The sequence below is a fragment of the Sorex araneus genome, chromosome X, assembly GCF_027595985.1.
Source record: "Sorex araneus isolate mSorAra2 chromosome X, mSorAra2.pri, whole genome shotgun sequence".
NCBI lineage: Eukaryota > Metazoa > Chordata > Mammalia > Eulipotyphla > Soricidae > Sorex > Sorex araneus.
This window is the reverse complement of record NC_073313.1, coordinates 49,619,207-49,636,974: the sequence shown is the minus strand read 5'-3', so window position 1 is coordinate 49,636,974 and position 17,768 is coordinate 49,619,207. Positions and strand designations below refer to the sequence as shown.

At 43.9% G+C, this 17,768-nt stretch overlaps 1 protein-coding gene across 2 annotated transcripts in view; it reads right to left on the bottom strand.

Annotated features, from left to right (window-relative positions):
* The window catches only part of JADE3 (jade family PHD finger 3), a 159,079-nt gene extending 149,246 nt beyond the window's left edge, over positions 1 to 9,833 (bottom strand). Inside the window, exon 1 of one of the 2 annotated variants that reach the window (XM_055122193.1) lies at positions 9,687 to 9,833. The gene's annotated coding sequence lies outside the window, so the exon portion shown is untranslated. Of the gene's footprint in view, positions 1 to 9,231; positions 9,349 to 9,686 lie in introns of those variants that run through there. The other variant, XM_055122192.1, reaches the window with a different exon arrangement.
* Positions 9,834 to 17,768: the final 7,935 nt, after the last annotated feature.

Genomic DNA, 17,768 nt, shown 5'->3' with positions numbered 1-17,768 from the left:
TCTTGCGGGGCTGTAGCAATTGCATAGTGGGGAGGGTGTTTGCCTTGCACACAGCTGACCCGGGTTCGATTCCTAGCATCCCACATGGTCTCCCAAGCACCACCAGGAGTGATTCCTGAGTGCAGAGCCAGGAGTAACCCCTGAGCATCGCTGGGTGTGGCCCAAAAAAAGAGAAAAAAAAACCCAACTATCTTGCATCACCAAAAAATATCTTTGTCTATTAAGCAAAAATGTATAAATTATTTCTCCAATAGTTTACATAAATGGTAGCACTGTTCTAATACTTGCTTTTCTCATTTCACACATCCTTTTTTATTTTTGCTTTGTGGGTCACATCCGGCGATGCACAGGGGTTACTCCTGGCTCTTTATTCAGGAATTACTCCTGGTAGTGTTTGGAGGACCATATGGGATGCTGGGAATCAAACTCGGGTCGGCCTCATGCAAGGCAAATGCCCTACCCGCTGTGCTATCGCTCCAGCCCCATTTCACACATCTTGGTGATCATGTTCTATCAGTGTTCTATTTTAGTCATGATACTTGTCCTGATTGATGCTTAGTATATTACCTATCTTTTAGTGATTTAAGCAACACTCCCAAGTATCCTGTAAATATCTGTTGAATAAATTCCCGTGTTTACTGTGTCAGACAATATATATGTTTATAATTCTGATGGTTATTTCCAAATAATGGACTTTTAAAGTGCCAAATTTTTTCATTTTAATATTATTTTAGAAGGAAAGTAGGGCAAATTTCTGGAGGAATGTACCTCTGCAAGATGTACAAAGTCAGCCTTCTACTCAGTTTTCCATATGTCTTTTCTGGGATCCACATGAATTTTTAAGTAATATATTTTAGGACACAAATCATTTACAAAGCTTATTTCTTTATATTACATGAAAGGTGCTACTTCTTAAATCTTCACAAGCAAAGGTGAAAGACTGACTCCTTACAATTACTGGTCATTGGACCACTCATTTCACAATATAATACTGGATTCTTTATTGCAAACACCAGGAGAGTTTAAACTCTTGACCAAATAAAATATATACACAGAGAATCCTTTATCCTTAGTTAAAAACCAAAAATTACCTAAAGAGTACAAGGAAAGTTTACAAATATTTCTTTCATCTTTCATGGAGTGATGGAATGAATCCTAATTAACTGTCTTTTTTTTCAACTATAAAACCAGGTACAATCTAGCAGTGTTTTTCAATCTTCTTCCAACTGTGGCTGCCTTTCAAACCTGTTTCCTTCCCGTAGCCCTCAGGTTCTACCAGTTGGCCCCCTAGTCCCATGTTGTGGTTCATTTACACACATGTGGGTCCCTTGGAATATCCTCGAAGTTCAGAGAAAGCCATATGGCCCTTGGCTGAGAAGCACAGATTTAGCATTATTTTGTGATAAAGTGGACTGGAATGATAGCACAGCAGGTAGGGCATTTGCCTTGCATGCGGCCGACCTGGGTTCGATTCTTCTGTCCTTCTTGGAGAACCCGGCAAGCTGCTGAGAGTATCCTACCTGCACAGCAGAGCCTGGCAAGCTACCCGTGGCGTATTTGATATGCCCAAAACAGTAACAACGAGTCTCACAATGGAGACGTTACTGGTGCTTGCTCAAGCAAATTGATGAGCAATGGGACAACAGTGCTACAGTGTGATAAAGTGCTTATTGAACAAGAGGATGAGAAAAAAAAAAAACAGGGCCTCCTCTGATAATAGCCACCGAAGATCAGTCAGCAGTTAATCCACTCACAAAAATAACTACCTCCAGAGCCATACTGTCTCCCTTTGGAATTGTCCTAGAAAAACTCTATACTCTGTAGAAGGTAGAAAGCCCTGCACTGTAGCACTGTTGCAGCACTGTCGTTCCATTGTTCATCGATTTGCTCGAGCGGGCACCAGTAACATCTCCACTGCGAGACTTTTGTTACTGTTTTTGGCATATCAAATACGCTACAGGTAGCTTGCCAGGCTCTGCAGTGCGGGGGGATACTCTTGGTAGCTTGCTGGGCTCTCTCTGAAAGGGACGGAGGAATTGAATCCAGGTCAGCTAAGTGCAAGGAAAACGCCCTACCCGCTGTGCTGTCACTCTAGCCAGAAGGTAGAAAAGGTAGAATAATTGTATTGTTTAGACTCCAGAATTCAGTATGTTTAGAAATGAGTGTTTAACAAGACTTGCCAAAGGGAAAAGAAGTTACATTCATTACTAATTATTATGAAATACTGCAGTCATTACTGCATAATGGCCCCCAAACATTTTTGATTCTTATATTCACATCTCTGGATGACCCCTTCACACAACCACTGGCCTTGGCTTTGGTTGACATGTTCATACTTTGGCTGAAGGGAAAACATCAAATGTGACGTGAGAGGCTTGAGAAGTATTTTTGTACTGTTGACTCTCTTGGCTTGCTACTCCTTATGCCTTTGAGACAATCGTGTTAAGAAATACAGACTAGGGGCTACAGAGATAGTACAGTGGGTAATGCGCTTGCCTTGCATGAGGCTAATCAGGGTTTGATCCCCAGCTTCCCAAATGACCCCTCAAGCACTTGTAGAAATAATTCCTAAGTGCAGAGTCATGAGTAATCCCTGAGCATTGCTGTGTTAACCCAAAAGCTTAAAAAAGAAAAGAAATGCAGACTAGCTTAAAAAAGAGAAGAAATGCAGAGTAGCCAGCTGCAGGGCAAACGACTTGGAGTGAAGATAAGCCATCACAGCTTAGGACCTCCTAGACTATCTAGCATGCCAACCACCAGATATCTAAGGGCGGCTGGCTATCCTAGATCATCCAGCCATCTGCTAACCACCCCTGATCATCACCCACAATACCCTAACAAATACAGGTGATTTCAACATGTTTGTGGTATGGAAAGGAAAAAATACCATTTTCCTCCAATGAAGTTTACATTGCATGTAACAAATAGTTTGAGAGAGAAAACCCTGCAGTACCTGGATGAAAATAAACAAAACAAAAAACAAAAAGAAGCTACTTATTTGTGCCAGAAACATTATCTCCACTGGTTCACAAAGTGGAACCCATACAGCTGGAGCTGTAGTATAAGGAGGTAGAGCACTTACCTTGCATGCAGCTGACATGGGTTCAATCCCTGGCATCCATATGGTTTCTCCTGAGCCAAGCAAAAGTGATCTCTGAGCACAGAGCCAGAACTAAATCCTGAGCACTGCTGCATATAGCACCGGAACAAAAACAAACAAACCAACAACAACACAAAGTAGAACACTAAAGGAGGAATTATTTTTTCTCAAACACATATGAAACAAAGGAACCCTGACTACTATAGGAATAAATACAGGTATAATTTAAGAACAACTTTATTGGAGTTGGAGAGATAGTATAGAGGTTAAGGCACTTGCTTTGCACACAGCCGACCAGGTTTGATTCCCGTGACCCCATATGTTCACCCTCACCCCAAGTCTCACCAGGAGTGATCCCCGGGTACAGAACTAGGGGTAAACCCTGAGAACTGCTGGGTGTGGTCCACAAAAAAGAGAGAGGTTTGCTTTGAACAGGGAAAAACTTTACACATACTTAAAGGGCATAATGTTTAAATCCTACTTTGAAATTCTACTTTCTAAAGCCACTTTTATTTAGACCTCACTATATGCTTTTCTGGATCAAATACATATATATTACCCCCACACCACCTCCCTGCACACATCATGTGGTTTAAGAAAAGGTAAAAAACACCTTCTAGCAGTTTCCCAAAGCCCTTGGAATAAAACAGGAGCTCCTTAACGAGGTCCCACAAGGCCCTGTCAATCTTTCCCTGGCTACTTCTTCTCTTTCCCCAGGCTAACCAAACCTCTGTGGATCCTTTCCGTATCTTTCTCCCACTTCAGTGCCCTCACAACCCTGTCTGCTTGGTGATCTCTTCTGACTTTCACCTTGCTTATTCCTAGTTCTCCTTTAGTTATACCAGGACACCTTGGTCTCTCTCACAGAAGCAGTTAACTTGTTATTTGCTATATTACCTTTGTCAGAAATACTGCTATTTTACTTAAGACTTATCACCTCAAAGAGATGCCATATGTTAAGCACTAAGCTTAGTGCTCGGCACACTGGAACTGGCTAACAAATCTTTGCTGCTCTTATTGTTTTATCCCCATACTGTAATCCCCATCACAGCTCTGGGTAAAATTAGTAATTAACTATCTCACAGTGATTCAATAAAATTTTTAAAAATTATAGAAAAAATAGAAACAGGGGCTGGAGCGATAGCACAGCGGGTAGGGCGTTTGCCTTGCACGCGGCCGACCCGGGTTCGAATCCCAGCATCCCATATGGTCCCCTGAGTGCAGAGCCAGGAGTAACCCCTGTGCATCGCCAGGTGTGACCCAAAAAGCAAAAAAAAAAAAAGAAAAAAAAAAGAAAAAATAGAAACACCTCCCCCTTGAATTCCACCCTAATACCTAATATTTTTCTTGCTATTTCTTTATATGCTGCACGTTTGGAGGGAAAGGTGAAATAAATGTCTACAGAGTAATTACTGTCGAAATTATTATCTTAGAGATGTGGTTCAGCAGATGAAGAAACTTAAGCATAAAGAGGTAACTGGCCATGAATAAATGGTAGATTAGAATGCATTGGACTGACCCCGTAGCCTGCCCTGGGTTTTGGTACTAATGCCTTCCCTAACTCATGAACCTTGTCATCTAAGAACACCAAGCATCAGAGAAAATTAATCCCCACATTCACATACAGCCCAAACAACTCTTAGGTATCTAGCCTCTAGATCCTAAACCAGCTTTGATGTACCTACTCATCCCATGTAAACTCCTTCAACTGAGTACTCTTATCCCTGACAGTAATAACTGGTTTCCTTACTTCCTTTCCACTGGATATTTGAGTTGAAAGCAGCTGAAATTTTTTCCCTACTTACATAAATAGCAAAAAGGAGACTTCCAATACAATGTTTGCTGAAAAAAGAAATATAAAATATATAATGGCTGCAAAGTTGGTGAGTGGCAAGGTGATTATTCATAACAGTATTAAAATTTAATGTAGCTATGAAAAAAACTTAAGAATGAGAAAAATGAAGTTTATCTGAGTCACTTTTATAAAATGGTAATAATTTCTATTGTCTACCACCAAAGATTCCATGTGATTTACAAATGTGAACTTCACAGCTACGAGCAGATTTCACTCTACCTCTGAGGTTCTCCTTGAATCACCATCAATGTTCTGCTATGTCCAGTGGCTGCATCTAAGTCACCCTTTATGAAAGGGTGCCCCTGACAAGTACCAATCTCTCAGTTGTTACTCTCAAATGGTACAGAAAAAGAAACAGAAAGAACAAGTGATAAAGCAAATGGAATACACTGTTCAAAACTGATAACCTTGATAGAGAAAAGGCAGGAATTCTTTGTTTTTGCAACTTTTAAAAAACAATTATCAAAAAATAATTTCTCTAGGCGATTCCAGCACACAGGCCATGCCCTTTTTGTGGGGGAGAGGGGTGGCACACCCAGCAGTCCTTGGAGGACCATATGTAGGGGGCTGGGGATATGAACTAAAATTGCAGCTACAACACCTTCTGCCACAACCACACGTAAGGTAAGTGCTCACCTCTTATACTATCTCTTTGGCCCTGGTACCATATTATCTTGTCACCAATCCAAGCTACTCCAATCTCAAATTTCCTTGCCTATGAGCAAATATCAAGGGACAAGGAGATTCTTCAGTAGTAGGGCTTAGCTATAGCTTCTCGGCTATGACAGATATTAACTGCCTAAAAATTCCTATTGGTCAAAGACCCAGTAAAGACCCAGTACTATTTTCCCAAACTAAGCCCTTTACTTCTTCACAGTCAGATAACTTCTGAGTTCTTACCTTTCTTTCCCCAAACTTAGCTATGGAATCAGGCAAAAATTCTTCAAAAGAAAAGTTCTATCTTGCTGCTACCCAATAGAAGCACAGATGCAGTTCTATGGTGAGTGCTTTGCTGCTACTGTCTATGAAGGAACCTACAGTGAGGAGGCAAAAATAACAATGGGGAATCACAAAGATTCCAGAAAACAGAAAACCCAAAGCAATAGTTACTTGCTCCATAATGACAGTCTGCTTTTATTCATCATATCAACCCACTCATCCCAGATTATCCCCACTCCACAAATCAAAATGTTTCAGATTTCCCAGCCCATGTACCTGGTGAAACAGGCAGAAACTTGTAAATCATTCAAGTGTCACCATTTTAGCCATTTCAGGAGAATACCAGATAGGTGTCACATAATCGCTACTGCCCACATGTGAGGTGAGGTAAATAAAGGTCAGAGCATGTTATCTCCTGAGGAGACATTTTCTTCAAATAAGCCAGTGTACGATCTGTACCGCAACTAATGTTTTGTATAAACTCCACAAGGAGGTATGTGTATTATGTCTAATATGAAACTTCATTTTTTGGCCCTGAGCTCTCTACCCCTGATTAAGGCTCCTGAGAACTCTGTCTCATTGAACACCCAATGCCTGGCCTTCATGTACCCACCACTCTCCATACACACATAAGCAGCCTCCAAAATACTTGCTAATTCCAGTTAGACCTCAAAGTAGTGGACAAAAAGAAATGGCTTTGTGAAGCTTAGGGGAGAAAATGGTTGTCATGGTTGGTGGAACACAAAAGAGGAAAAAGAGAGGCATTATCAAAGAAGAAGATCACAGCCAACCTACACCCTTCATCATCGTTTGTTCTTTATTTTAACTTTCACTAACCTGTATCTTTCAACTCTGATGAAAGCCCTATATCATCACCTGTCCTGCTTCTAGGATACGTCCTCTATAAGCCAGAAAGTGAACCACAGGCCCAATTAGGGTTGCTCTAAGTCACTTCGGGCTCCAGCTGATCAGAAATACTTCCAAAAGAAAAGCCTTTCTCTCTCTACTTGCCTTTTATCAAGATTCGAAGTATCCTATAAGAAGGTACTTACTACATTGACAAAATATAGCATTATGACTCAGGAAACACAGAAATAGCAAATGAAGGTTCTGGAACTAGACCTGTGCTCCTGAGTGTTCCAACATGACTAGATGAAGAATGAAAGAATGTAAGAATCTGTCTTAAGGCAACAATACTGGGTCAAGAGCTCTTCTGTAGCAAACAAAATTGTACAGAAGAGGACAGTTGAGAAAGGAAGCAATAATGGTAGCTAACATTAACTGAGAAACACTTCTCAAAGATCTCATGTAATCCTCTCATCTCTTCAAGAGAGATATTATCTTTTCACAGTTCAAGTATTTAAGCTCGGTGCTCACTTTAAACGAAAGAGAAAATGATATGTTATAGTTAGACTAAGTCCCAACTAAACAAAAGAAAAGAAAAAAAAAGGGGGAAAAACATCTATTTTCACGAACACGTATCCAGAGAGTGATCACATGATGTCATGAAAGACAACTACACTGCACACAAGATATCGAGGTCTGTGATTCAGATTCCTGCTGTTCACGGATACAATGAAATGAAAATGTTGAATTTAATAAAAACACAATGCTTCGTGGAAGCCAATTAATTTTTCTCAAGCTCCCGGACCCCCTCGCCAACCCCCCCTCCCGTCACTTCACCTCCCCCCATCTTCCTTCCCGCACTACCTCAGGCTGACAAGAAGTGGCTGCAGGGAAGGTATTTAAGAGAACGAGTCTAAGAAAGCGAATTCTGGGTTGCTTCAAGTAAGTCAAGATGTTGTGCAACCAGCTTTTACCTACGTTATTTTCCACTCGTTTCCAAGCTGAGAGAAGCAGACAGTTATCTTCCTCAGAAGGTATAAGGGAGTGAGTTCACCTTTACCTCCAAGCCGCTGGGCAGCACCATCCACGCAGTTTTGATTTCTTATACAATCAGGCCGCCGAGGGGGGCGTGGGGACGCTCAGCTCGTACTGCGGAGATAAACTGCTGGCCCAGGAAAAGAAGACAAAAACAAAATCCCCAATGCACAGCACCAAACCCCGTGCACATCGAGGCCACGGAGTTCTTTGCGACACCAGCAAGTCAGCGAGGCGGCCAGACAAGTTTCTTGCCAAATGCCTACCAGTTACATATGACCCAGGGCTACACGGCGATACCGTAAACTTGAAAAGCTGCCTTCGCCGACCACCATTACTGTCACTCAAGAGCCCACTCCCTCGGCCCCTCACAAATCACACACGCAGGCTGCGCCGGGTCATTTAAAAAGCCGGATTGCACGCAAGCAGTGGCCCTGAAAAGCCGAGAGAAAAAGCCCGAAGAAGGGGAGAGGTTTGACTTTTTGTGTTTGTTTTTTTTTTTAATCGATTGCCCCGTGCTGGAGGGAATCAAACCCACGCGACGTGTGGAGAAGTTAACTTTGCCGTGCGGGCGGTGGGAAAGTTCCCCCTTCCCCGTCCCCCACCCCGTAAAGCTCGCCGAACCCTCCCGCTTTCCCACCCCCCTCGCCCTTCCCCGCCCCCTCCCCCCACCCCCCCCGCCCCCACCCCCCTGCCCCCGCCGAGCCGCCGAGACCGCCCGGGGTTCGGAGGTTTCGGTGGCCACCGACCCACAGCGCCCGGACAATGACGGAGGGGGAGGGAAAGTTGGTCGCCCGCGGGTCGCCGGCGATCCCGCCGTGGGGGTGTACCGCCTCCCCGCTCCCCGCGCCGCCCGCCCCCCCCGCCCTCGCTCCCCCTCAGACCTGGAAAAGCCTGGGTGCGCCCTCGCTCCGCGGACGAGCCCCCCACCCCCCCGGCTCCCGGGTGGCGGCCGCCAGAGCAGGTCCTCCCGCCGCGGGGCTGACCCCGGGAGCCCCGACTCCGGCGCGCGAGCGAGCGAGCGAGCGAGCGCGGGAGGGGGCACCTGGGAGAAAAAGCCGCCACAGTTATGGCGCTCAATTCCTGCCTGAGGGAAGCCGCGGGCTGCCGCCAAGCCCCAGCGTCCGCCCCCGACCCCGCGCCGGCCCCCAGCCGCGGCTCCGGCCGCCCGCGGGGCCGTCGGGCACTTTCCCTCAGCCCACACACACACACACACACACACACACACACACACACACACACACACACACACGCTCTCCGCCACCAGCCGCGGGGGACGCGGGCGGCGACGGCGCGGCCGGGGCTCGAGCGACCCCCCGCGCGGCTGAGGCTGGGCCGGGACCCCGCGCCCCGCGCCGCCCGCCCGGACTCCCCGAGGCCGCCGCTCGGGCTGGCCCCGCCGGCGCGACAGCCCCCGAGCCGCGCTCGCGCCGCGTCCAGCCCCGGGGGCGCCTACCTTGGCGCGGCGCGCTCGCCGCGGCTCCCCGGCTCTCCTCGCGGCGCCCGTCCGAGTGGTAACCGCCCCCCTGGCCGCTCGCTTTCTTCTCTCCGCTCCCTCGCACCTGCCCCCGAAATCTCCTCCCCGCCCCCGCCCCCCGCCCCGGCCGCTCGAGCCGCCGGAGCCGCCCCCTGGGTTCCAGCTCCCGCCCTCGGCCCGCGCCCGGCCGGCCCCGTCAGGCCTCGGCTCCGGGCAGGCGGTTGGGCGGCGGCGGCGGCGGCGGTGGCGGTAGCGGCAGCGGCAGCGGCGGCGGCGGCGGTAGCGGCGGCGGCGGCGACGGCGGCGGCGGCTGTGGCGGCGGCAGAAGCAGCGCTGAGCACTATTGTATTCCTGACACTGTGCGCTCCCACGCTCCGCCTCTTCCCCTTCCTTCTCGCCCCCCCGCCCGCCGCTCCCCCCCACCCCCTACTCACCCGCAAGCGCCGGCCGCGCTCGCCCTACCCGGCTGGCTCCCCGCCGTTCGCCCGCCGAGCGCTCTTCTGGCGGGCTGGGCGCCGTCAGCACAGCCGGCGCGCCGCGAAGCTCCGCCCACCTCGTGCTCCCGCACCCGCGGCGCTGTGCTCCAGGTGGGTCCCTCGCCGCTCCCGCGGGGCGTGCTGCTGCCGGGAGGAGTCTCGGCCCGCTAAGTGCCCGAGAGCACGGCGGGGAGGTGCTTGGCCCTGTTGAAACGCAAATGGAGCTGGTCCTGGCGCCTTCCGATTCTAAAGTTCTCCAAGTAGCACCTTCGCGGGTAGAACTCGTGGCCGGCCGCCGTCCCTGTAGCTCGCCGGCGCGTGCATTACCTCTAATAATAAGGCCCGGGGAGCTAGTAACGGAGTAGGTGCGTTCAGTTGCCAGCACGACTGGTTTCTGATGTGTGGCTCTTTGATATGGCAGCTAGGTGAGGCTACAGCCCTCAGTTATTGGATCGAACACTCAGCTAGGTGCTGCTCCGTAGATATTTTGATGATGTAATTAAAGCTCCTTATCTGTTGCTCTAAAGAAAGAGAAATGATGACGGACAGTCCTGATGGGCCCCATTTTCCCTCTCTGAGTGCATGCACTACAGATTTCAGATTTGCTTAGCCAGCTCACAATTGTGTAAACTACTAGCTCCTAATGAATGAATAATATATGTGCTTGTGGTTGTGTGTATGTGTGCGTTTACCTAATTAGTCGCCTTCTATGGTGGTATCGTGACTCACAGAAATATTTAAGCACTAGACTGTTTTAAAGCTGTGTGTTCTGTTTGATTTGCTTATCTGTGTTTGGAAGTATCAGGTGCAATTACATTGAGCTCATATTGTCATTTTCAAGCACATTTACGGCTAAACAAAGCCGTAGGCTCCTTTGTATTTCATTTTCCATATTAAAGATGTAGCTGTTTAATAATACACAAATATATGAATTCGAAAATATAGTCCTCTGGCCTGTGGTTGGAAGCTTGACACAAGTGGGTGGGGGCAGCTAGGACAGAAAAGGGACCATTATGGCAGTGATAGTGGGAAATGATCACTCTGGAGAAGAACTGAGTGTGGAAAGGAGGTAAAGGAATATACATCATAATCTTTCAGTACCATACTGCCCAAAAAGGGGGGGAAAGAGACAGACAAAGAGACAGAGACAGAGAGAGAAAGAAAGAAAGAAAATTGTCTGCCATAGACACTGGTGAAGGGAACAGATGATGCAAGATTTTATGACTGAAACCCAATCAGGAACAAGTTTGTGATTGTGTATCTCATGGTGATTCAGCTTTAAAAAGTGAAAAGATGCTCATTTGCACATAGCACAAAAGCTAGGATATGGAAAAATATAGTCCTTCTGGCTGTCCTCATTTTATTTTAGTATTCAAACATAATTACAGAATCATGGCATCTGTATAAAATATTGTACAATATCCCTGTGTGTTCTTCACCCAGTTGCTCCCAGTTGCAATAACTTATAAGGTAGAGACCTCGATACAACCCATAGACCTTCCTCAGATTTCACCAGTTTTTCATACACTCATTCCTGTGTCTGTGAATATAGCACAGTTTTAGTACCTTATTTAAATTTCACCAGTTTTCCATACACTCATTTCTGTGTCTATGAATATTGTACTATGTGACTTAAATCATGTGTGTACATTTCTGTAATCAATGAAATCAACTGTTACTCCAGCTCAGAGATGCCTCCTGATCACCAGATAGTCAGCAGTCCTCTCCTTTGCTACTCCAATCCCTGTCAAACCCTAACATGTCCTCCATCTCTGTAATTTTGCTATTTCAAGAATGTTATGTAAATGGAATCATACATTTTGAAATGGACTTTTCTTCACTTAAGCATAATTTCCTGGAAGTTCTATATATGCAACAACACAAGTTGGTATTGCTAGTATTTTTTTTTCAGTCTAGTAGTAATTTCTCCTTATTTCTATTGCATTTTCCTAAAGGCTAATGCTGTTGAACATCTTTTCATGTGTTTGCTATCTGCATATACTTTAGTGAAGACTGTTCATGTATTTTGCCTGTTTTTCTTTTTTTTTTTTTTTTGGCTTTTTGGGTCACACCCGGCAATGCGCAGGGGTTACTCCTGGCTTTGCACTCAGGAATTACTCCTGGCGGTGCTCGGGGGACTTGCCTGATTTTTTAATGTTATTATTTCCTTTTTAATATACAATTTTGATAATATGAATAATCTAGATAAAAATTCTCTGTGAGATAAGTGGTCTGCAAATATTTCCCTAGCCTACAACTGGTCTTTTTATTCTCTTAGGAGTTTTTTGTGGGGCTGGAGTGATAGCACAGCGGGTAGGACGTTTGCCTTGCACACGGCCAACCCAAGTTTGATTCCCAGCATCCCATATGGTCCCCCAAGCACCACCAGGAGTAATTCCTGAGTGCAAAGCCAGGAGTAACCCCTGTGCATTGCCGGGTGTGACCCAAAAAGCAAAAAAAAAAAAAAAAAGAGAGATTTTTGCATGGCCAAATTTTGTTGAAGTCCAGCTCATCAATGTTGACATTATATATCATGCTTTTTGTGCCTAAACAATTTTGCCCATGGCTGGAGATCTGACTCAGTGGTAGAGCACATGCCTCCCATATGTGAGGCCCTGGGTCTGATTCTTGGTACTGCAAAAACCATAAATAAATAAAATTTGCCTAGCCACAGGTCCCATATATTTTCTCATATGTTTCCTTCCAGAGGTATTATCATTTTATGTTTTTTTACTTTTATACCATGATTCATTTCAGTGTTAATATCATTAAATTAAATTTAAGAAAATTATATTCATTTTAAGAGTTTTAAATAAATTTAATTTATAATTTTGTATTAAATTTTTGTATAAAACATGCAGAGGTTTATATAGTTTTGAGTATGGATATCTGATGCTGTAATACTACTTGCTGAAATTATTTTCTTTCCTCCATTGAGAGCTTTGCTGTAGTAACTGGCATATATGTGTGAGGCTATTACTGAGATTTTGTGCATTAATAGTCTATAGAAATGAATTCAATTTTATGTGTTGGTCCTAAATCTTTGCCTGCTGAATCTACTTACTAGTTCCAGTAGATTTTGTAGGTTCTTTGGACTTTTATATACAGAGATTTTTCACTATTGTTTTTTAAATTTATTTAAACATTGTGATTTACAAAATTGTTCATAATACAGTTGTTTCAGGCATTCAATGTTCCAACACCACTCCCTTAACCAGTGTAATCTTCTCTCCACCATCGTCCCTGGTTTCCCACTCACCCCCGAGGACTGCCCCCTTAGCAGACACAAAATTATTTTATATTGTTTGTTACAACAAAATGACAAATGAAATTATAAAAAATAGTCAGTAAAAGAAAATTTGTGAAAATTGTTTTATCTGCCATTTGGTGTTAAAAAGTCATTGTCTGAGGATTTACTGAGCTGTTTGTTACTAGTTGAGCCTTCTGATTACACAGATATTTTTCTTGGTGGTGAATGCAGTCTTAGTTCTCCCCTTCAGATCTGTATGCCATTTTTTCCTCTTTTCTCGTTTCATTGTGCAGTCAAGAACTCTCAGTAATATATTGAGTTAGAGTGGTATGTGCAGATAGCCTTTCTTTGTTCCCTGTATTCGGAGAAAACATCCTATCTTTCACCCTTAAGAAAATTGTTCCACCTGAGAACTGCACTAAAGAATTGATTTCATCAAGGGCTAGGTTCGGGGTGGTTGGGAGGGGATTCTGGGACAATGGTGGAAGGAAGTTGACACTAATGGAAGATGCTGTGTGGAAATAGTGTATGCATGAAACCCTATCAACAATACTGTAATCACAGGGCTTCAAATTTAAAAAGAAAGAAAATTGTCAACTGAAATTATAATTTCTTGTAGATGCTGTTAATCAAGTGGTGAGAGTGCACTTCTATTTGTTGTTTGCTGAGAGTTATTAGCATTAATTAATGCTGAATTTTGTCTTGATTTGGGGTTTTTGTGTGCATTTGTTTCGAGGCCACTCCTGGCTCTGCACTCAGGGATCACTCCTCGCAGAGCTCCAGGGACCATATGGAGTTCTGGGGATAAAACCTGGTCAGCTGGGTGCACGACAAGCTCTTCACCCACTGTACTATCTCTCTGGCCCTGTTTTGTTTTGTTTTTGGTGCTGAGGATGAAACCCAAAGCCTCTTTGCATACAGATCCTGTGCTCTACTGCAAGCCATATCCTTAACCCCTGAACACTGAATTTTGTCAAGTGCTTTTTTTTTTTTTTTGCTTTTTGGGTCACACCCAGCGATGCTCAGGGGTTACTCCTGGCTTTGCACTCAGGAATTACTCCTGGCAGTGCTTGGGGGACCATATGGGATGCCGGGGATCGAACCCGGGTCGGCCGCGTGCAAGGCAAACGCCCTACCCGCTGTGCTATCGCTCCGGCCCCGTCAAGTGCTTTTTGTATACAAGTTGACATGATCAGATTTGTTATTATCATTGTCATTTTATTAACAATTATTTAATATTATTAACGATAATTTAGTATTATTATCACTACTATTGTTAATACTATATAATATATCATTATATTATTACTAATATTGGTAATATTATTTTCACATGGGGCTGGAGCGATAGCACAGTGGGTAGGGCATTTGCCTTGCACGCGGTCGACCCAGGTTCGATTCCTCCACTCCTCTCAGAGAGCCTGGCAAGCTACCCGTGGTTTATTTGATATGCCAAAAACAGTAACAACAAATCTCACAATGGAGATGTTACTGGTGCTGGCTCAAGCAAATCAATGAACAATGGGACAACAGTGCTACAGTGCTATTTAGATTGTGGATATAGCAAATTGAATTGATTAGGTATTCATTATTTTGGGGGGTTCTTTTGTTGTTGTTTTGGGGCCATACCTAGCAGTGCTTAATGCTTACTCCTGGATCTGTGTTATGGGATCACTCCTGGTGATGATCAGGGGACCACATGTGGTGCTTGGGATTGAACTCAGGGTGACCACATGCAAGCAAGCACCTTAATCCCTATACTATCTCTCCAGTTATTATTTTTAATGCTAGCATTCTGTTGTAAATTTTCTTGTCAAAATACAGGAGATAAAAGACTAGTTTTCAGAAATTTATTCCCCCACACTGTGTTTGGTTTTAGTATTAGGATAAGGGCGGCCTCTTAAAATGAGTGAGAATTTGTGCAGAAAATAGTTAACATAGCAGGTCCTTGACAGGCAACTGAGAACTTGGATTTCAGGCAGGCCTCCACCATTCCCAGAACTAATAAGTGTGGGTCACTTTGCCTAAAACTTTGCAAGAAAAGTAATTTGTATTGGGCCTAGGATTCAAGTTCCCTTCTTTTCTTTTCTTTTTCTTTTCTTTTTTTTTTTTTTTTTTTTTTTTTTGCTTTTTGGGTCACACCTGGCGATGCACAGGGGTTATTCCTGGCTTTGCACTCAGGAATTACCCCTGGCGGTGCTCAGGGGACCATATGGGATGCTGGGATTTGAACCCTGGTCGGCCGCGTGCAAGGCAAACGCCCTACCCGCTGTGCTATCTCTCCAGCCCCAAGTTCCCTTATTTTCAATGTTAAAAAAAGAGTTCAAGTAGCAAGCTGGTGGCTGAAGACTGTTTCATTATGTTGTGGGAGGCCCTGCGTTGGATCCCCCAGAAACTCAATAAATTAATAGATAAATAGCAAGCTTGACTATCATCTTTTGAAAGGCCTTGCAATGAGCTCATTCCTTGAATAGTATCTGAGAATTTAGATTGAAGGCAAGTCACCACCATTCCCAGAACTGATAAAGGACTTAGTGTTCGTAAACTTGCACAAACAATTGTTTTATGTGGAACACCTGCTTTCCTTCTAGAAATCTGGCATTTTGGTGGCAGACAGAGGGTGTCTACATGACCAGTTTCTGATAAATACCCTGGGAACTGAGTTTCTAATGACAACTTTTCTCAAGTGTTGTCATAACTCTTTGTTGGAGTACTTAAGTATATCCTGTGTGACTCCACTAGGAGAGGACTATTAGAAGCTTCTGACTGATTTCTCTGGGGTTCATTCCCAGAAACCTTTGTTGAATTTACTTTTATCTTGTTTCTTTGCTGAATTTACTCTGTATTCTCTTATTCTAAAATATTACAAACATACATATAACTATATGTTAAGTGAGTTCACCTGTGAATTCACCAGGAATTCATCTGTGGTTTCACCTAGTGAATCACTGAGTCTGGGAATGGTTTTTGGATCCTAACAGAAGTGTCTCTTATTCCATATGACACAGAAGATTGTGTAAAATTGGTGCTGACTGTTCTTTCTTTTTTTGCTGTTAATTTTTTAAAAATTGGTAGATTTTGCCAGTGAAATCATGCGGACTTGGAACTTACTTTTTTAAAAAGACCCTTGTGTTATAAGTTCAACTTTTTTTGTAGTTATCAGACTGGTTATAAATTCCATATTGCTTGAGTTTAGTTGATTGTGGTTTTCAAAAATTGCTTCATTTTATCTAAGTTGTTGATTAATTTTCACAAGGATTTTCATACTATTCCTTTAGTTTACTTCCTTCCTGTCCACAATTTTACCTTAAGAATCCCTGTCTCGGGGCTGGAGCGATAGCACAGCGGGTAGAGTGTTTGCCTTGCACGCGGCCGACCCGGGTTCGATCCCCGGCATCTCATATGGTCCCCCAAGCACTGCCAGGAGCAATTCCTGAGTGCAAAGCCAGGAGTAACCCCTGAGCAACGCTGGGTGTGACCCAAAAAAAATGTAAAAAAAAGAATCCCTGTCTCATTTTGTGATATTAGTGATTTTTGTCTTCTCCCTTTTTTTTTTTTTGCTTTTTGGGTCACACCCGGTGATGCACAGAGTCACTCCTGGCTCTGCACTCAGGAATTACCCCTGGCGGTGCTCAGGGGACCATATGGGATGCTGGGAATCGAACCCAGGTTGGCCACATGCAAGGCAAATGCCCAGCTGCCTAGAACATGGTGTTCCTCTGTCTTGTAGCAGTACTATTATTATTGATATAAAAATATTCTTATTGCAAATAATGGGTTTTTTAATGCTCATTTATTTGCAGAGGAGTGTTGTACCATACTTGATGGTGCATATATTTCTATTCCTCTTATTTCATTAAGGAGATTTTAGATGTCGGGAGCTAAACATTTAATTTCTTCCTTTACCTAAACTAGGACATCTCCTGCTTTCATCCGAGATATTGGATTTTACTTGTCATCTTCCTGCCTAACCATTCTATTATGTACAGCCTGTATCCACTTCAAGTTTAAGTGGTTGGCCTGTTTCGCCAGCACAGCTTCATAAAAGTTGATTGTCATTCCTCCCAAACCTCATCTGCATTTGTATCCTTTTTCCCCTGCCTTTTTTCTAGCTTCCTGAGGCAGGAGCTTACATTATTTATTTGAATCTTTTTATTCTTTTCTAATGTGAACATTTAGTTCTAATAATTTCCCTCTCAGCACTAATTTGTGTCCCACAATTTTGATTTGTTTTATTTTCATTTTTATGCAATTCAGTGTCTCATATATATATATATATATACATATATTCACTTTCAACTCATATCCTTATATTTGAAATAAGTTCTGGTAAATAGAATATAGATGGATTTTAATTTGTTTTTTTTTGGTTTTTGGGTCACACCTGGCGATGCTCAGGGGTTACTCCTGGCTCATGCACTCAGGAACTACTCCTGGCGGTGCTCAGGGGACCATATGGGATGCTGGGAATTGAACCTGTGTTGGCCACATGCAAGGCAAACGCCCTACCCGCTGTGCTATCACTCCAGCCCATGTCTTCTCCCTTTTTATCTTAGCCACTCTTCCTCGAGTTTTTCAATTTTATCTTTATAGAGAAACAGCCTTTGGTTTAATTAATCTTCTCTGTTGTTTTACTCTTTTCACTATTATTGATTTCTGCTCTGCATTATTTCTTCTCCAGCTTGCTTTAAGTTAATTTTATTTTTCTCCTTTTTCTGATCTCTTGAGGTAAGAGCTTAACACAATTAATTAGAGACCTTTACTTTTTTCTACTTAAAGCATTTAGTGCT